The sequence below is a fragment of the Nannospalax galili genome, unplaced genomic scaffold (genome assembly GCF_000622305.1).
Source record: "Nannospalax galili isolate Female #2095 unplaced genomic scaffold, S.galili_v1.0 scaffold329, whole genome shotgun sequence".
NCBI classification, from domain to species: Eukaryota; Metazoa; Chordata; class Mammalia; order Rodentia; family Spalacidae; genus Nannospalax; species Nannospalax galili.
Genome location: NW_008360321.1, coordinates 3,989,116 through 4,005,802, shown reverse-complemented (window position 1 = coordinate 4,005,802; position 16,687 = coordinate 3,989,116).

Below are 16,687 nucleotides of genomic sequence, written 5' to 3'. Positions count from 1 at the left end.
AGTACTTTACTGATACTTTGAAAACATTGTGCCCCCCCCATTTTTCCTGTTCTTCCTATTCTGCTTCACAGTGACTGGTTTATTTGAAATATTTTTGTGTCTGGGGCAGATGAATCGTCATTAGTTGTCTGGCACTTGGCCATGGGGAATATCACACTTGGTGCATATTGCCCCTGGGTATGAATGGCTAATGAGGAAACAGGAGTTGACTTAGATATCTTCTCAAGAAGGGGAACTTAGGGACCTTAACAGATACCTGAAAGAATAAATATAATTTGGATATATATGTGCGTATAAAATATATGTATGCATGAACCTTAGGAAAAGTACATCAAATGCCATGTTGTTGACATGCCCCTAGCCAAGTGTAGGGAGCAGTGAGTTGAGCCATGTGGATGAAAACTAGACTGTTCAAGGCAATAAAATCATAGACACACAGGGAATAGAGCAATGTTCTATCTGCGGAGGGAGGCTGCTGTCCTCTGGGATGCCCTCTGACCATATAAGACAAAGAAAGCTGACCCGATGATGTCACTGCTCTGTTCCAACTTCATAACTACAGTAAGCAGTGCAGTAAATAAGGGCTGTGGAAAGAACAGGGAAACTGGGGACAGGAGAAGGGTAAGCCGCCCTTACCAGGAATCTGTTTGAAGTGTCTTGCCAGCAGAAAAGCAAAAATTCCAGCACAATCAAAGGCCTTTCTCCCTCCCCAACTGCAAACCAACAGTTTTCTAGGAATCGCATCAAAACCTCCATTTGCAGGAATGGACATTTTCTAAACCGCTAGCACAACCCTACTGGCTTCTGATTTTACTTCATTAGATTATCATTCCATCCAAAGGCAAGAACTGGATCAGTGAAGTTGTCCTCTGACCTCCACATGATACAAACATGCAGTCACATTCATGCACATACACACACACATGCTAAATAAATAGTAAATAAATAAATAAATAAATGAACAAATAAATAAATCCCTTCCAAGACATCTCAAAAGCCACTCAATAATCTCATTTATCAAAAGAGAAAAAAAAAGGGGTGAGAAAAAACGGCTCAAGGTAAAGGTACTTACCACCAAGCCTAACAATTAGGGATTCATCCTAGGTTTCACAGAGTGGAAGGGAAGCAATGACTCCTGAAGTTGTCTTCTGACCTCTATGCTATGCTGTGACATACAATAAATAAAATAATTTTTCAAAAGATAAGAAAAGGAGAAAATTAGACTTTTTTGGTGAGCTCTTGAGATGTAACTTGAGAGCCACCAGGATAATAAATACCGCTAATGTTCACAGAATGGATTGTGAGACTTTCTTGTGCAGCCCACACCTCACACTTGGATAGGTCTTACTTTCCAGGTCTCTCTCTTAGAGAATCCCAGATTCACGCTGCTTGTTCTCTTGTCTCTTTCCTGCGTGCATTTCTTCCTCCATATTTTTGATAAGATCTCCAAATCTACTTCGTTATACTGACTAGTCCTGAAATTCTTTTCCACACTGAAGCCATGAATCTTGGTTTGGCCTGAGTCCCGGTCCCTAAAATCTTGGGTGAATTTCTCAGGCTACTGAGGGTGGTACTGTAGAGCTGTGTCTCTGAGTCTTTACTGCTAGCAACAGGAACCCCCAAAACCCGCATAATGTTACCATTAGTATCTAACAAAAGCCACTCCTACAATTCTAAGTGGCTGTTACTCTTCTAAACACGTAACTCTCTTTTGTGAGCCTGACTTACAGTTTTTTCCCCTCATTTGAAGCTATAAGCAATATAAAATTCTGCCCTTCATCTATCAGTCAATCTGTCGTGTCATGACATCAAAAGACTCTTAAAACTGTTTGTCTAAACAAGGAACTGAGGAAAGAAAAAGACTGTGAAAGAATATCAGACATATGTGGGCCATCTGTATGGAGACATCACTTCTTCATTCTCAGGAACCTGGACTAGAGAAAGATCATTTAGAATTGCTGACTCTTGGGTAGCAATTACAAACATGAGAGTGGACACAATTGTGTGGGAAGTACGTTTTCATAAGGAGACAAATTATATTAAATCATGGATGGGAAGAACAGGGCTTGCTTGCCAGCTAAGTAAATATTTCAGGCTATGCAAACATCATGTTTGCTGCAATTTGCTGCTTTTAATGAAAATAAACAAGCAAAGTGTGTGCACAAGATTAGCTTTTCTATTTTGTTTTTGAGATAAAGGGTTTTGAAAACATAAAGAATATCAACTCACTACCTTCAGAAAGTTAATTAATAAGTACATTTAATATAAATATACTTTACATGAGAGAAGAAGCCTTCTGACCTCCAAATAGCTTTTGGAAATTTGTATTGAGACAGAGTCAGATGCAAGAGTGTCAAGGGCACCAGCAATGGAATACTGTGCCATGTTTTTGTTTCACAACCTGTATTTAAGCAAACCAGGGATGGGAAGTGAGATGCCTAATGACTGGTTTCACCCATAAATGGGGTTTTAAAGCACTGTGATACAGAGACCCTGGACGGTGCCTCAGAGCTGTCATTGTATGGTTAAAATGTGTTATTTTAAGGCGTATCATGGAAAGATAAGAGACAGAAGTGACAATATGGAAGTCTTGGAGAAAATGGCAATGTTGGTGGAAGTCATTTTTACATTCACCTTGGAATTTTGACTTGCTCTTGTAGGAAGGAAAATACGGTGTGGAACAGAAGCAAAAGCAGAACTCAAAACGCAATGCCTCCCCCGAGCCTGCATAATTGGTGTTCAGGGTAGTTCATATCCTTTACTTCAACGACTCCAGAAGCTTTAGCCCACATTGGGAAACAAAATTTTAGTTAAAGAAAAATAAAAGTTCAGAGAAGTAGATTGAGAATAAAGAGACGCTGGTCCAGGATGAATGAGAAAGAACGATTTTCCAGAGAGCTTTTCATACTTCTAAAGGAGGTGAGGATGGAATGAAATGGAGGCCTGCATGAGAGAAAATACATATAGCTCCCATTTTGTGAAAATGACTGAGGGAAACGGGGATAAGCAATAAAATTGCTGAAGAAGTTATTTCTTAAGGTCTGATCTTTATATCCGTAGATTAGCACATCTCTCGTTCCTCATCAGAGACACTTCTTTCTGTGTCACATGGATACAAATACAGAGACCCACAACCAACGGCTCCACATACAGAGAATGAGACAGAAGAGTGCTCAGCCCTCAGAATGACACCTCTGTCACACTCCTTCCTCCCAAGGCTCGGGGATCATCACAGTAGCAGGGTATAAAGAAATAAGAGCCAGAGGCAGTGGATGACTGAAGTGAACTAGTGTTTTGTTGACACAATGCGGGGAGGTGGCTATTGCGCACATAAATTCACAACTGCACAAGATGAAACCTGACAAAGTCTGAGCACAGAGTGGGGAAGAGACGGCAAAAGCCCCACCCTAACGGAAAGCTACTACTAGTAATGGATGTCTGATGATGGAGGGAGAGTCAGTTTTCTACCGGGATGCAGCTTCTCAGAGACTACCCATGCTCCAGAAGATGAAGTTAGGAGGAAATAATGATGGGGACGCAGAAGACAAATTGGAGGATGGAGAATGGGGGATGGATTTGATAATTTACTTTTTTTAAACATACAATTTAAATTTAAATTAAGAACATTTTAAGTTTACGGCTAACCAGTTGGAATGAGATAACCAGTCAGGGACCTTGTCTCTGGAGAAAACTGATTCTGCCTCTCTGCATCCATTGATTGCCTGTAGCACTTCTAGAGATGGGACCCTGTGAATTTTTTCCATTCATATTGACATGTCAACTGGCTTTGTCATAATGGAAGTCCTGTTAGACTACCATATTGTGGAAACTTTAATGGTGTAGCTTCCCTGTCTAGAATGTCTAGAATGCATTAACTAGCAGCAGGTGTCCTGTTCCTCTGACTCAAACAAGGCTCTGCTCCTTCTTTCATGATGTTCTCTGAGCGGTAGGCATAGAGGTTGCATTCCATACATATCAATTAGGCCTGGGTACTCCACAGTTACTTAGACTCTGCATTTTTACCAGTTCTGGAACTTTGTAACAGTTGCTGTTTGTTGCCAAAAGAAGCTTATTTTATGAACAGTAAGAGATGAACTTGTCTGTGAATATAAGGATACATATTTAGAATATAGTAAGAAATTACATTGGTCTAGGGAAGCAGCAGTAATACATACATTCTTCTCTGTGTTCTGTATCCCAAGCGGTCAGCCCTAAACACATGAACACATAAATATCACTAAACAGACTCAGCAGAGTGTGGTGTGTGTGTGTGTGTGTGTGTGTGTGTCTATGTGTGTGTGTGTGTAAAAAGTAATAATCAAAGAGGAAGACAAGAAATGGATAGTGTGTGGAAGGGCATGGGATGAACTGGAGGTGGGACAGGGAGGGTTGGAAATTATATAAATATAAAATGCATGCATGAACTTCTAAAAAATCTACATACAGAAGCTTTACTAAAAGTTTGGTGTAAAAACCCCATAGCTCCCAAACTACTGCAGGTCTCTAAGCACACAGAGTTGATCCACACCTCTACGAACATGGAGGGATATGGAAGAGAAAATTAAATTACTTGGGAACACTGACTGTCTTCCAGACTTAACTCACATATACATGTGTCTAAAATCCCTGAATTGGAATACGTGACTTGGAAATGAACTTTTGTTTTCTCACTAGGATTTTCTGCTCTTGGACAAAAATGTAACATTCTAGATAAAACATTAAATTAAATCCGTGCTTACAAGAATGCAAGGGACTGACGGTGTGTTTCTGCCACGTACAGGACTAAGAGAATGGTTACCAGGAGACTGCTGAAGGCTAGGCTGACGTTAGGTGACAAAAATCTGCCCGTTAATTAAGTTGTACCCAAGCTATTTGGGAGTGCTATTTGGAAATGATCAGCTTCTTGAGAAATATGTTAGCCTACAAATAATCCTTGAACAGATGAACTCAAAACTAAAAGGTTGCTAAATGATTCTGTAAGGAAGAAATGAATAAGTGGTGTGTGTTATTTATGACATGTGAACACTTTGTCTAATTGAAGCTCTTTCATTGCAAATTTACATTATTACATATAAATCATTTTGTTAAACTTGAAACACATTAAGCTCTATGACTCTATGATGATCTTACAAATTAAGTTCTATAAATCCACAAAATATAGAAATAATGCTCACTTTTGAATGATACAAAAATAAAAATAAAAGTATTGTTGCATATAGCTCATAAACTGTCTATCCCAGAAATAAAATTCTATTGATTTTTTAAAATTCCTTTTTTATTGTTGAAGATTTTGAGACAGCTCTCCCTAGCTTGTCTGTAACTCCCTACATAGATCAGGTTAGCCTCAGTCCTTCATAGATCTACCTGTCTCTGTCTCCTGAGTGTGCTGGGATTAAAGGCTTGTGCCAACATAGCTGGCACAGGAATTCTTATGAAAGCACTGTAGGCTGTCACTGGGTGTTAGGTATAGATCAAAATTTTTATTTTTATATGTTGTAGTAGGAAATAATTGGTTCATAACACTCAAGAGAGGTTTTAATTACTATCTTCTTTCTTTATTAATGTTTTTAAAAAATTTTATGTGTACGAGCATTTGCATACATGTATATAAATGCACCCAGGTTGTTCAGCTCCTGAATAGGTCAGAATAGGGTGGTAGATAGACTGGAACTGGAGGTATGGATGGTTGTTAACTGCCATGTGGGCGCTGGAAACTGAGCCCAGGTCCTCTATAAGAGCATCAGTGCCCATCTCTCCAGCCCCTCCAATCCTCTTTCTTAATACAATTATGTATGTGCCTCAAAACTATTCAGTAATAACAAGTACTTCAATATTTTCCTCATCTCTAAATATCTTAAAAGTCCTTTCTTAGGTGTTTGCATTCATCAAGTATTTTTTGAACACTGTGTTAGATTTGAACTCTAAAAATGATTCATGGGATGTTTGCTCCTTTGGCCTGGTAGTCTGAAAAAAGTAAGGATGTGCTTATAAACTAGTGAGTACAGCTTCATGCTAGAAACAATAAATTATATATAACAGACAGTAGAGTTTGATGTCAATTTTGTTTGTCTGAATCAGGAAAGCCTTCAGAGACAAGGAACTACATGAGATGAGTAGGTATGCCGGGGGCACATGAGCAGTGGGAAAAACTAATCAGCTATAGCAACAATGTGTGAGTTACATCTGGGGAGAGCTTGAGGGCAAGGTAGTTGGTAACTGTCTAAGAAAGCACCTGTCAGAGAAATGTTCTTTTCATGTCTGAAACTCCAGAAATTCCTTAAAGCCACCCAATCAAAAGTCATGCACAAGTCAAGGATTTGCATATGTTTTCTATTGAACGGTATATCCTAATATAAAGTAAAACCTGACTCTGTATGCATGGTGGTGGTGGTTAATATGGTGGGCTATTTTTGAATAAAAGTGAAAATACATCTTATGCCAATCCTAGTAGTTTGATAAATCCTTACCATGAATACTGGCAGATTTCATAATGCATGAGACAATTTGAGATTCCTTATTTTATTATTAAATATGAGGAATAATATAAGGAAAGATAAAAGATTTCATAACACATGAGATATCTTGAGATTTTCTATTTCATAACTAAATATGAGGAATGATATGTGGGGCGATAAAAGTGAAGACCTGTCAGAGTAAGAGCTTCTATTTACTAAAGGAATGGTAATAAAACTGAAAGGAATACATGATGGGGACTTGTATTCATAGGGCCCTAAAAAGTCTCTGATACTAAGGGCTAAAAACATAGACACTATAAGTTCTGCATGCTAAATGTTCTATATTTTTATATGTACTCAATTTACTTGACCTGGAATTATCCTCATCTTTTCTTGTCAAATTCATTCAATCATAATAAATATAAACATACATTTAAGAGATTCTTGGTTGAAATAACATGGTAATTTTTGCAAATATATGCAATTTTTGTGTGTGTGCATGCATGCGTGTTTTCAGGCGCATATGCACATCTGTGTATATGTACTCCAGAAGTCAAAGATGAGCATCTTCTTCAATCACTCTCCATTTTTAAGCTACCTCTTTAATGTTCATAACTGTTGTCATATACAAAGTGCAAGTGTCAGTATAATAATTAAATGTGACCAATACAGAAATATAAAGCATTGATTCATTTTGAGACAGAGTTTCTCATCAAACCTGGAGCACCCTGCTTCAGCAGAAGTTGGCTGACCAGTGGATCCAAGGGGTTTTCCTCTCTCTGCCTTGTTAACACTAGTAACTCAGGCATCAGTTGCCAGGCCCAGTTTTTGACACGGATGCTGAGGATATGAATTCAGACTCTCCTGTTTGAGTGCCACACACTTCACCAACCAAGACATCTTCCCATTTCTGTGGCCTACTGAAGGTCTTTGAAAAACATCTAGCAACACTTAAAGAAGTTGAGCCCTTTGGCTGAGGTCACAGATTGCTGGGGTAAGGCATGGGCTAGATTCTAATCTTTATCTGTGATCCTCCATGTGCTGTAGTTTCTAAGACCAGGCTGTGTGCTATGCATTCATCTCCAGAGAACCTGGACAAAGCTTTGTATGTGTATGTAATCAATGACCACTGATCAGACGTGAATTCTGTGAGACATTGCCACCATGTAAGATCAAAGCGTACTGTTTTTAACCATGCTCTTGTCACCAAATCCTTGCAAGAATATGACACTGTGTCACCAATTGCTTTGATTTGTACACATACAAATAAGATGAAAGACTCATAATAATTAAAAGGCAGAATGTGTTGTACAGCACCTTCCACGATTCTTAGAGCACTGCTGCCTCATAGACCAGTCCTGGAACAGCATCTACCTGACTAGATATTTTTCTAAATCTCTTTCGTGTGCTATACATCTTTCCTACTCTTTTTCTATCTGTTCTTACAGTGGTGGCTGCATAGAATTTTCTACAGCAGGAGTAAGATGAACTGAAATATAAACCTAACATTTTTCACTCTTGTATCAGCCACAACCTCTATACTTTTGCTCACTAGTATGCGATTTTAGCAGTTCCCAAAGGCAGCAGCATATTAATAATGTTAAAACCATCTTCTGTTCCTCTTCAATTTTTATGGGTCAGTGATTCCTACATCATCCCTTATATTTCCTGTGTTTATAAATATATGAAATTGTCTTGGGGAAATTTATGGATAATGGAAATGTGATTCTTCTCTTCTTGATTCTATAAAAGCATCAAGTGGTTTGCTTGAGCTGTGTATCACAGGACACATGGAAGGTGTCCCTGTCCACAGTCATAGGGTATTTTAGAATATTGTGTTTGATGTTTTTGAGAATTTCATACATGAATACTGTATTCACATCATTTCCACACTTCTCTCTCCCCTGCAGCTCCTACCATGTCCCCCACTCCCTCTCCTATTCATGACCTCGACTTTCATAACTCTTCCTTCCTTAATTATTATTGTTGCAGATATACAGCCTATTAGGTATATTTAATGTTATTCTGAAGTACACATGTTTAGGTCTGGTTGCTTCAGATTACATAACCTATCAGGGAGCTCATCCCTGAAGAAAATTGATTCTCTCTCTTTCAACATCCATTGATTGCCTGGAGCTCTTTATCTTTTTCCCTACCCTCACTGCACTCCTACTGGCACTGTCATTATGAAGGTCTTGTTTAGGCAACCGTATTGTTGAGATTTAATGCACGCAGCATCCCTGTCTATACTTTTGTGAGATCTTTCTGATGATCAATATCTATGACAGAAATGAGCTGTAAGTATAAATAACTCTACAGGAATTTTAAAATTCTGAACTGGTTTTCAAAATGTCCTGAGAAGGTTGTGCATTTTTTAAGGTAGGCTGAGAAGGTACTAAGAGAGTTTTGTTACCTCATTCAGGAGAGTTAAAGAAAAGTTTCAGGGACCTGGAGAGATAGTTCAGTGGTTAAGAGTATGGGCTGCTCTTGCAGAGGACCTGGGTTCAATTCCCAGCACCCACATGGCAGCTAACAAATAGTCCATAGCTCCAGTTTAAGGAGAATCCAGCTCCCTCTTCTGACCTCCTTGGGCATTATACAACACTGGTACATTTATACACATGCAGGCAATACACACATACACATAAAATAAATATAATAAATAAAATATTTTATATAAAAGAGAAAAGCTTCAGGTATCCTGATACAGTGTTTTAGAACTCTTCAGAAAAAAAATATGGCTGAAAGACAAGATGTTTCTTGGGAAGATTCTTCTTTTATACAGTTTGATTCCTTTCCATAACTCTATGCGTAGGATAGAGCATAATGGTTTAAATAATTATATGTAACAATGTTTATATTTGACACTAAGCTTGTTAAGTAAAAATTGAGAATGTCTTGAACTTGAGCCTTTAATATTTAAAAAATTCTGAATTTGAAGATTATCAGTATGCTACTAGGCTCACAGATGCATACAATGCTTTTATCCTTGTTTGGCAGAGACAAGAACATTTTGAAGACCTTGTGCCATTTCTACAAAGATTATATTTTAATCAAGAATCTCAATAGATTGTCAATTCTCATTTTTTAAAATGTACTAGTGTTTGATTGTTGAGAAGAAAGTTTTCTTTGTTCCCGATTTCATATCCTGATAAAAATAGCAATTTTAGGGACTGGAGAGATGTCTTAGCAGTTAAGAACACTGGCTACTCTTGCAGAGGACCTGGGTTTGAATCTCAGTCTCTACATGGCAGCTAACAACCATCTGTAACTCCAGTTCCAGGGAATCTGATGCCTGCTTCTGACCTCTGTCATTGCACGACATGAGTGTACCTACCTACATGCAGGCAATGCACTCATATACATAAAATAAAAATAATAAATACAAATTTAAAAGATAGCAATTTTATTTCTTTGTAGAAACGTCTGCTTCACTTTCTCATGATCAAGTAGCACTGTATGCACAACACTTAAGTTTCTGGATTTCTATGCCATAAACATTGTTAACTGTGGAAGAAATATTTGCTGGCAAGCTAGTTAAAACAAATATCAAACCAGGTAAAACGATTAATTACGGTTGATTTATATTTTCCCAGGTAGAGGTCTGAAAACAATGATGATTAGGACTAGGTGACACATATGATTGGGATGTGCTCTGATAAGCAGGTATGAGGCTAGAAAATTGGCAATTGAGCAACCTCCAACTAGAATTAAATTATATGTATAAAATACTTTGCCATTCAAGCAAGGTCATGGGGAAACTGAGAGAAATATTAGGGGCAGCTCAAAGGAGCTCCATTCTCTCTGGAGGCAGGAGTGCTGGCATGGGCATCCACAGCCATGGTTGTCACTTAGAGCCTCAGGCAATTCGGAGGCATGAAGCTAACATCTAATTTAATAAGTCATAGGAATTCAAATGAAGCCTTATAGAACTAAGGGTTGAATAAAGTTGGTTTTCTGACTCTGGAAATACCAGTTGTAGTATTTCAGAGACTGCTTCTCTGTCCCAGCATAGATAACCCATGGGCAGTCCTATCTGTATGGTCCACAGTTTGGCAGCTATACTGTTTCGGAGGAAAGACGCCCCTGCTGTGTGTGAGTTCCGACACCATGGGGTGATACTTTCACACAGACATTAAATATGATAAAAATTGTACTTGCTTCCATGTTTGCTTTAATAATGCAATTATTTTATACATTTAAAAAAGAATGATACCAGTAAGTATTATATGGATGCTTTTATAAATTAATTATTAGACAATGTATGTGAGCTCATCCAACTCTAATTATGATTTGTTACATCACTTTCCTACATAGCAGAAAACATGTTCCATTCTCTAAACTTCAGTAAAGTGTGGATAAGTAAATAATTCAAAACACATGCAATCATAGATCTTTATAGTCATTAGGAAGCAGATTTTGCGATTCAGCCTCTGAGCTCATAAGTGAAAATTCTAAAGTCAAGGTAGATATAAATTACTTTACTATTTTTCAGTGAACTTGAGATTAACGGGTTTTCTGAGAGGCTGTCTGCTGTGTACATAAATTAAGTTGCTAATTCATTCCTGACATTGGTCATGAATTAACTGTATCTTTTTTCTTACCGATGCACAGAGATCTACTGTAGGTGTGGAATATAAAAGGGAAACTGTGATTTGCTTAGTGTCAGGACAGCACTTTCTCTAGTTAACACCTGACACGGTTCATCTGCTGCAGTAAGCAGGTGTTATGCGATGAGATCTTTTCAAATGCAAGCGCTATCAGCTAGATCAAAGGACAAGTCAACAATGAACATCAAAGAAAATAATAAGGTTGTGATAACTGAGTATTATATTCCCACCAGAATGGCTGAAAATAAGAGTAATAATTACGAATATTCACAACTAATTAGAAGCACCAAGAGTCTGAGGAGTCAAATGACATTTCATACTGCAACTAAGATTGTGTAGGGTAATCATTTGCTAGTATATAATGAAAAGCATATGTACATTTTACAACATCATAATTTGATGAATGTAATTGTGAAACTGATGAATCTAGTTGAGAAAGGAAAAGTTAAAAGATGACACATATCCATTAGCATTACCATAGATAGGGCTGGGGAGATGGCTCAGTTGATAAAGTGCTTGTCTTGCAAGCCTGGGGACTGAGTTTGATCTTGACCACTCATGTAAATAAGAACCAAGAAAGGTGGTTTGTGCTTAGGAGCCCAGGGCTGGGGGATGGAAATAGCCAGATGCCTGCATTTTACTGTTTATCCAGGCTAGTCTACTTGCTGAGTTCCAGGCAAGTGAGAGATCCTGTCTCAAACAATTGAAAAGATGTATGGCACTTGAGTAACATTTCCCCATATGCAAGCACTTGCACATAGATAATAGATATGCATCACACATCACACACACACACACACACACAGAGCACATTACAATAGATAGACAAAAATGAAGCACATTTACACACAAAAATATTGTAAGGCATGGGGACTCATGTGTATTCACACACATCACACACACACACACACACACACACACACCATGGCATGTGTATTCACACACATCACACACACACACACACACACACACACACCATGGCATGTGTATTCACACACATCACACACACACACACACACACACACACACCATGGCATGTGTATTCACACACATCACACACACACACACACACACACACACACCATGGCATGTGTATTCACACACATCACACACACACACACACACACACACACACCATGGCATGTGTAAACACACACATCACACACACACACACACACACACACACACACACACACACAGCACATTACAATAGATAGACAAAAATGAAGCACATTCACACACAAAAATATTGTAAGGCATGGGGACAAACAAGATGTTTCATGCAATAACAGACTCATTTCATGCATGCACTGTTGAAGTAAAGAGGTCACAGTCATAGAGGGCAGCGATGCTCACCATTCACCAACACTGCACCTGAGATCACAGATATGGATCACAGTTGGTATTCCTGCACCTCTGTATGATTCTCTTGTACTAGGGATGAGGGTAGTTATTTCTTTTGGAGGTCAGAAGAGATTTCCATCAGAGGCATAAACTGTGGAATTCATTGATGCATGTGTCGGCTACCATTACCACAGGCCAGCTCATCTGTGTCCAAACAACTGGCTTGTTGATTGTAACCTTCACTTATGGAAAATTACAAACATGGAAGTTGAGAGATTAGTCTAACAAACCCTCATGGACTTCTCATCCAAATTCAATACATATGAACTCATAGCCAATCTTGTTTCATGCACATAGTCTCAATTCCCAAGTATTAAAACCTACCATCACCTGATTCAGTCCTCACCATGCTGCCCACAAATGCAGTGTACTTTCCAAAGTTTTGTGGGCTTTTGTGTGTGTGTGTGTGTGTGTGTGTGTGTGTTTTATAATTTTGATATATTTTATCCATATCGCTATAGCTACTTTATCTCATGACTATCACAAAATATCAGACAGACAGAAGTAATTTAAGGAAGTAGAGATTAATTTTGCTTGTATTACAGTGGGTACAGTCCTCCAGAGCAGATGAGGCATGTGGAGCAGTTCCACAATGTTGGGAGTGTGTATTGTCATTCTCACATAGTCAGGGATGAAGCAGGTCAGAAAGCAGAGAGTGTGACCCAAAGCAGGGTCAGATATTCATTAAACACCCTACAATGTTCGAAAACAACACCAACAGCTGGGAACCAGGTATTAGGTATGAGCCCATGGGTGACATTACACATTAAAATCATACCATATAGAGATGAAGATAATAAACACATGTTTAGCCGAGTAATCACATATAGTAACTATTTTATATTCCAACAATTACCCCACCATATTGTCTTAAATGATGACAGCTGGGGCATATGTCATCATTGGTACTTTCCAGTTGAATGGGAACCAACATAAAGCAAAGACAAGAATAAATTTTGTTTGAGATTTTTGTCGTCTCTCAGAATAATTTACTTCTGGAATATATAAAAATGAATTATCAGTGGTTTGTTTATCATTTGTAACTTCTGCTACTCTTGAGTTTTTAAATTTTTTTGTTTATTTTTATTTTATGTGTATGAGAGTATTGCTTGCATGTGTGTAAGTGCACCTGGATCATACAATGCCTCCAGAAAACAGAAGAGGGCATCAGATCCCCTGGAGCTAGAGTTACAGATGGTTGTTAGCTGTCATATGGTGCTGAGATTTTGAACCTGGGCCTTCTGCAACAGCAGCCAGTGCTCTTAACCACCGAGCCATCTCTCCAGTCCCTAGATTTGAATTTAAGAATATTTGATTGAAAGAAAACATGATAGTTAGAAAGCTGCCTACCTTCATAAAACTTTAACATAAGCATTGCTATTTTATCTGCTTAAACTTGGTGCTAATAATGACAGGGAAGTTAATATGCTATATATGGGGGAAAGATACATTCCACAATATACAATCATGAAGAAGACACTTTCCATATTGACCTAATAACTGCTCTTTTAAGAACGTCTTTTCTTGGGATGATTTGAAAAAGTCAGGGTAGTCGCTCTGAGACTGTGTACTCACTGTAAGTGAATTAGGATTAAATATTAAATGCAAGGTGCAGATTTTTCTTTGAAAATTGCTTCAGTGAAACTCTATCATTTTGGGTCAAATATCTAAATGTTGTCTCCTTCACCTTCTGAGTCAAGATCGGAAGTTTGGCAACAGTACATCTATCAATGTATGAGTCGCCTGGAGCGATTTAACTTAATTCAGCTGCCTTCTGCGTTAGTATATGGGAGTAGCTTGGTGATGAGGAGTAAAACTGGGTCTTGCTAAGATTTATTGCCCTTGGAAGGACATGTTAACAGAGTACACGTTCTCTGTTGGAGAATGTTGAAATAAGGATAAGGAAGTTTACCTCTCTCTGTAATTATTTTCCTTACAAGCTAAGGCTTTCAGGTTATGTCTTGTCAGCACCCAGAGTTTATTTGATTCACAAATACTCATTAATACAAATACAAAATCTTGTCATCATTATGAAAGCTAATTGGCAGGTGATTCTGTATCAGTCTGCATTCCCCATGAATCAAACAGAGTCAATTTAATAACATTTTCTGTCAGCATCCTCTACCATGCAGAACAGCACATATGCAAATTATCATCATCAACTCTAATTTGCTAAATTACAGAAATTTACCTCAATATGATTTCCACAGGGGCATTGTGTTTTTAAGAGAATTGTACTCTTTGGTCAATTAAATAATCACAAGGAATTTCTCTTTCTGAGGTAATCCCCATTAATAGGCACTGTCTCTGACTGTAATAGAGTTCTATAAAAGGTAAAGGTCTATGTCTAGTTTCATCATTTTGCATATAGATAGCTGGGTGGTCCAGTGAATTTTCTAGAAGGATTATCTTTTTACCATTATATGTCCTTCCTCCCTTTGCCAAAGATCAGTTTACCATATTTATGTGGCTTATTTCTGGGGTCTATAGTATGTGTATCCATTTATCTGTCTGTTCCTTTAAGAATACCACTGTTGTAATTACTGCATGTTTATAGTAACTTATGAAATCAGGTGGCATCAGTCCTCTAAGACTGTTGTTCAGTATTATGTTGCCTTTTCTGGGTTATTTTTCTTGCTGAAGTTGATAATGAGTTAGATGATTTCTACCAAATAACCTGCTGGGATTTTTCCTGGGGTTGCATTGACTCTCTAGGTCAAGCAGAAACAGACTGATCTCTTGATAACATTGAGTATTCCAATTCTTAAACACGGAATCTCTTTCCATTTGTTTATTTTTTAATTTTGTTGAACAGTTTCATAGCTTTCCTAACATGGATTCCTTATGTAAATAATATATATTTCTAACATAGATTCATGCTACATATTTTTAGTTTCAAATCCTACTTACTAATTACTTGGTAAGTAATGACTTCTGTTAATTCCCCAGTTTGTGCCTCTACTCTTGGGTTAGTTTTTGTCCTGTGTTCTCATCTCTCTTGAAAATACTAGATTTGCTTATTTGTTCCACTCTTTCAAACTGTTTGTGTGTTAGAATGGCATGTACTGGAAGACAGGGCCACTTATCAAAAATCGCTCCGTTTTTCCCTGTGGCTTTTCTAGAATGAAAAGATGTTAAGGAAGCTGTGCATACTGGTAAGACTAAAACACCGGGATCCTGAGGCTCTATTGAGAGGGAAGCATTTCTTCTTTGAATTATTTTATATACTATACCTTAGCTTCTTTATAATTTAGATTCCGCTGTATAGAGAGCAACAGAGAAACAGAAAGAGGCAAGTAGTGGGTAAAAGGGAAGGGGAGATTATTGATGGATAATGACAGGATGGATGGATAGAAAGACAGGTGGTGTAAAATGTGCACCTGATTATTAGGGATAACGAGTGCACTTTGTGGCCTTCTCATCTTTGTACTGTAAATCAATCTTCTTTGTGAACTGTAGTCTTTCTTTCAGGTATTAAAGTATTATTTAAGAGTAATTTTTAAGTTTACCTGAGTAAACACTGTAGATACAGACTCTTGTTTCTGTCTCTAAGAATCTCATTTCTAATATTGCTTTCTTCATTATTAGCCCTTCCAAATTGAGCCATGTGATTTTTTTTTGGGGGGGGGGTTCATTTGGTTTACACAACCTGATTACAGTTCATCATGGAGGGAATTCAGGGCAGAAACCTGGAGGCAGGAACTGAAGCACAGACCATGGAGGAATGCTGCTTACTGTCTTGCCCCTTTGGCTCATTCATGTTCAGCCTGATTTCTTGTACAACCAGGGACCACAGGCCCCGGTGTGGGACCACCCACAGTGATCTGGGCCTTCCTCCATCACTCAACAATCAGAAAAAGAGAAAGATGTGGCCTCAGGCCAATCTGAGAGAGTTAATTCCCCAATTGAATTGGGGTATGTCAAGTTGACAACTGAAGCTATTCAGCAAGATATATTTTACATTTTTGTCCAAGAAGTCGTCATTTTTCTAGTTGTTTAGTGTCCTGCTATGTAAGTGTACCTGTGTTGTGGAATGCCCAAGGAGGTCAGAAGAAGGCGTTGGATCCCCTGGAACTGGAGTTATAGGCAAGTGTTAGCTGCCATGCAGATGCTGGGAATGGAACTCAGGTCCTCTGCAAGAGCAATCAGTGCTTTTAACCACTGAGCCATCGCTCCAGTCCCGGATTACTCAGTTTTATTTTAATTATTTATGCCATT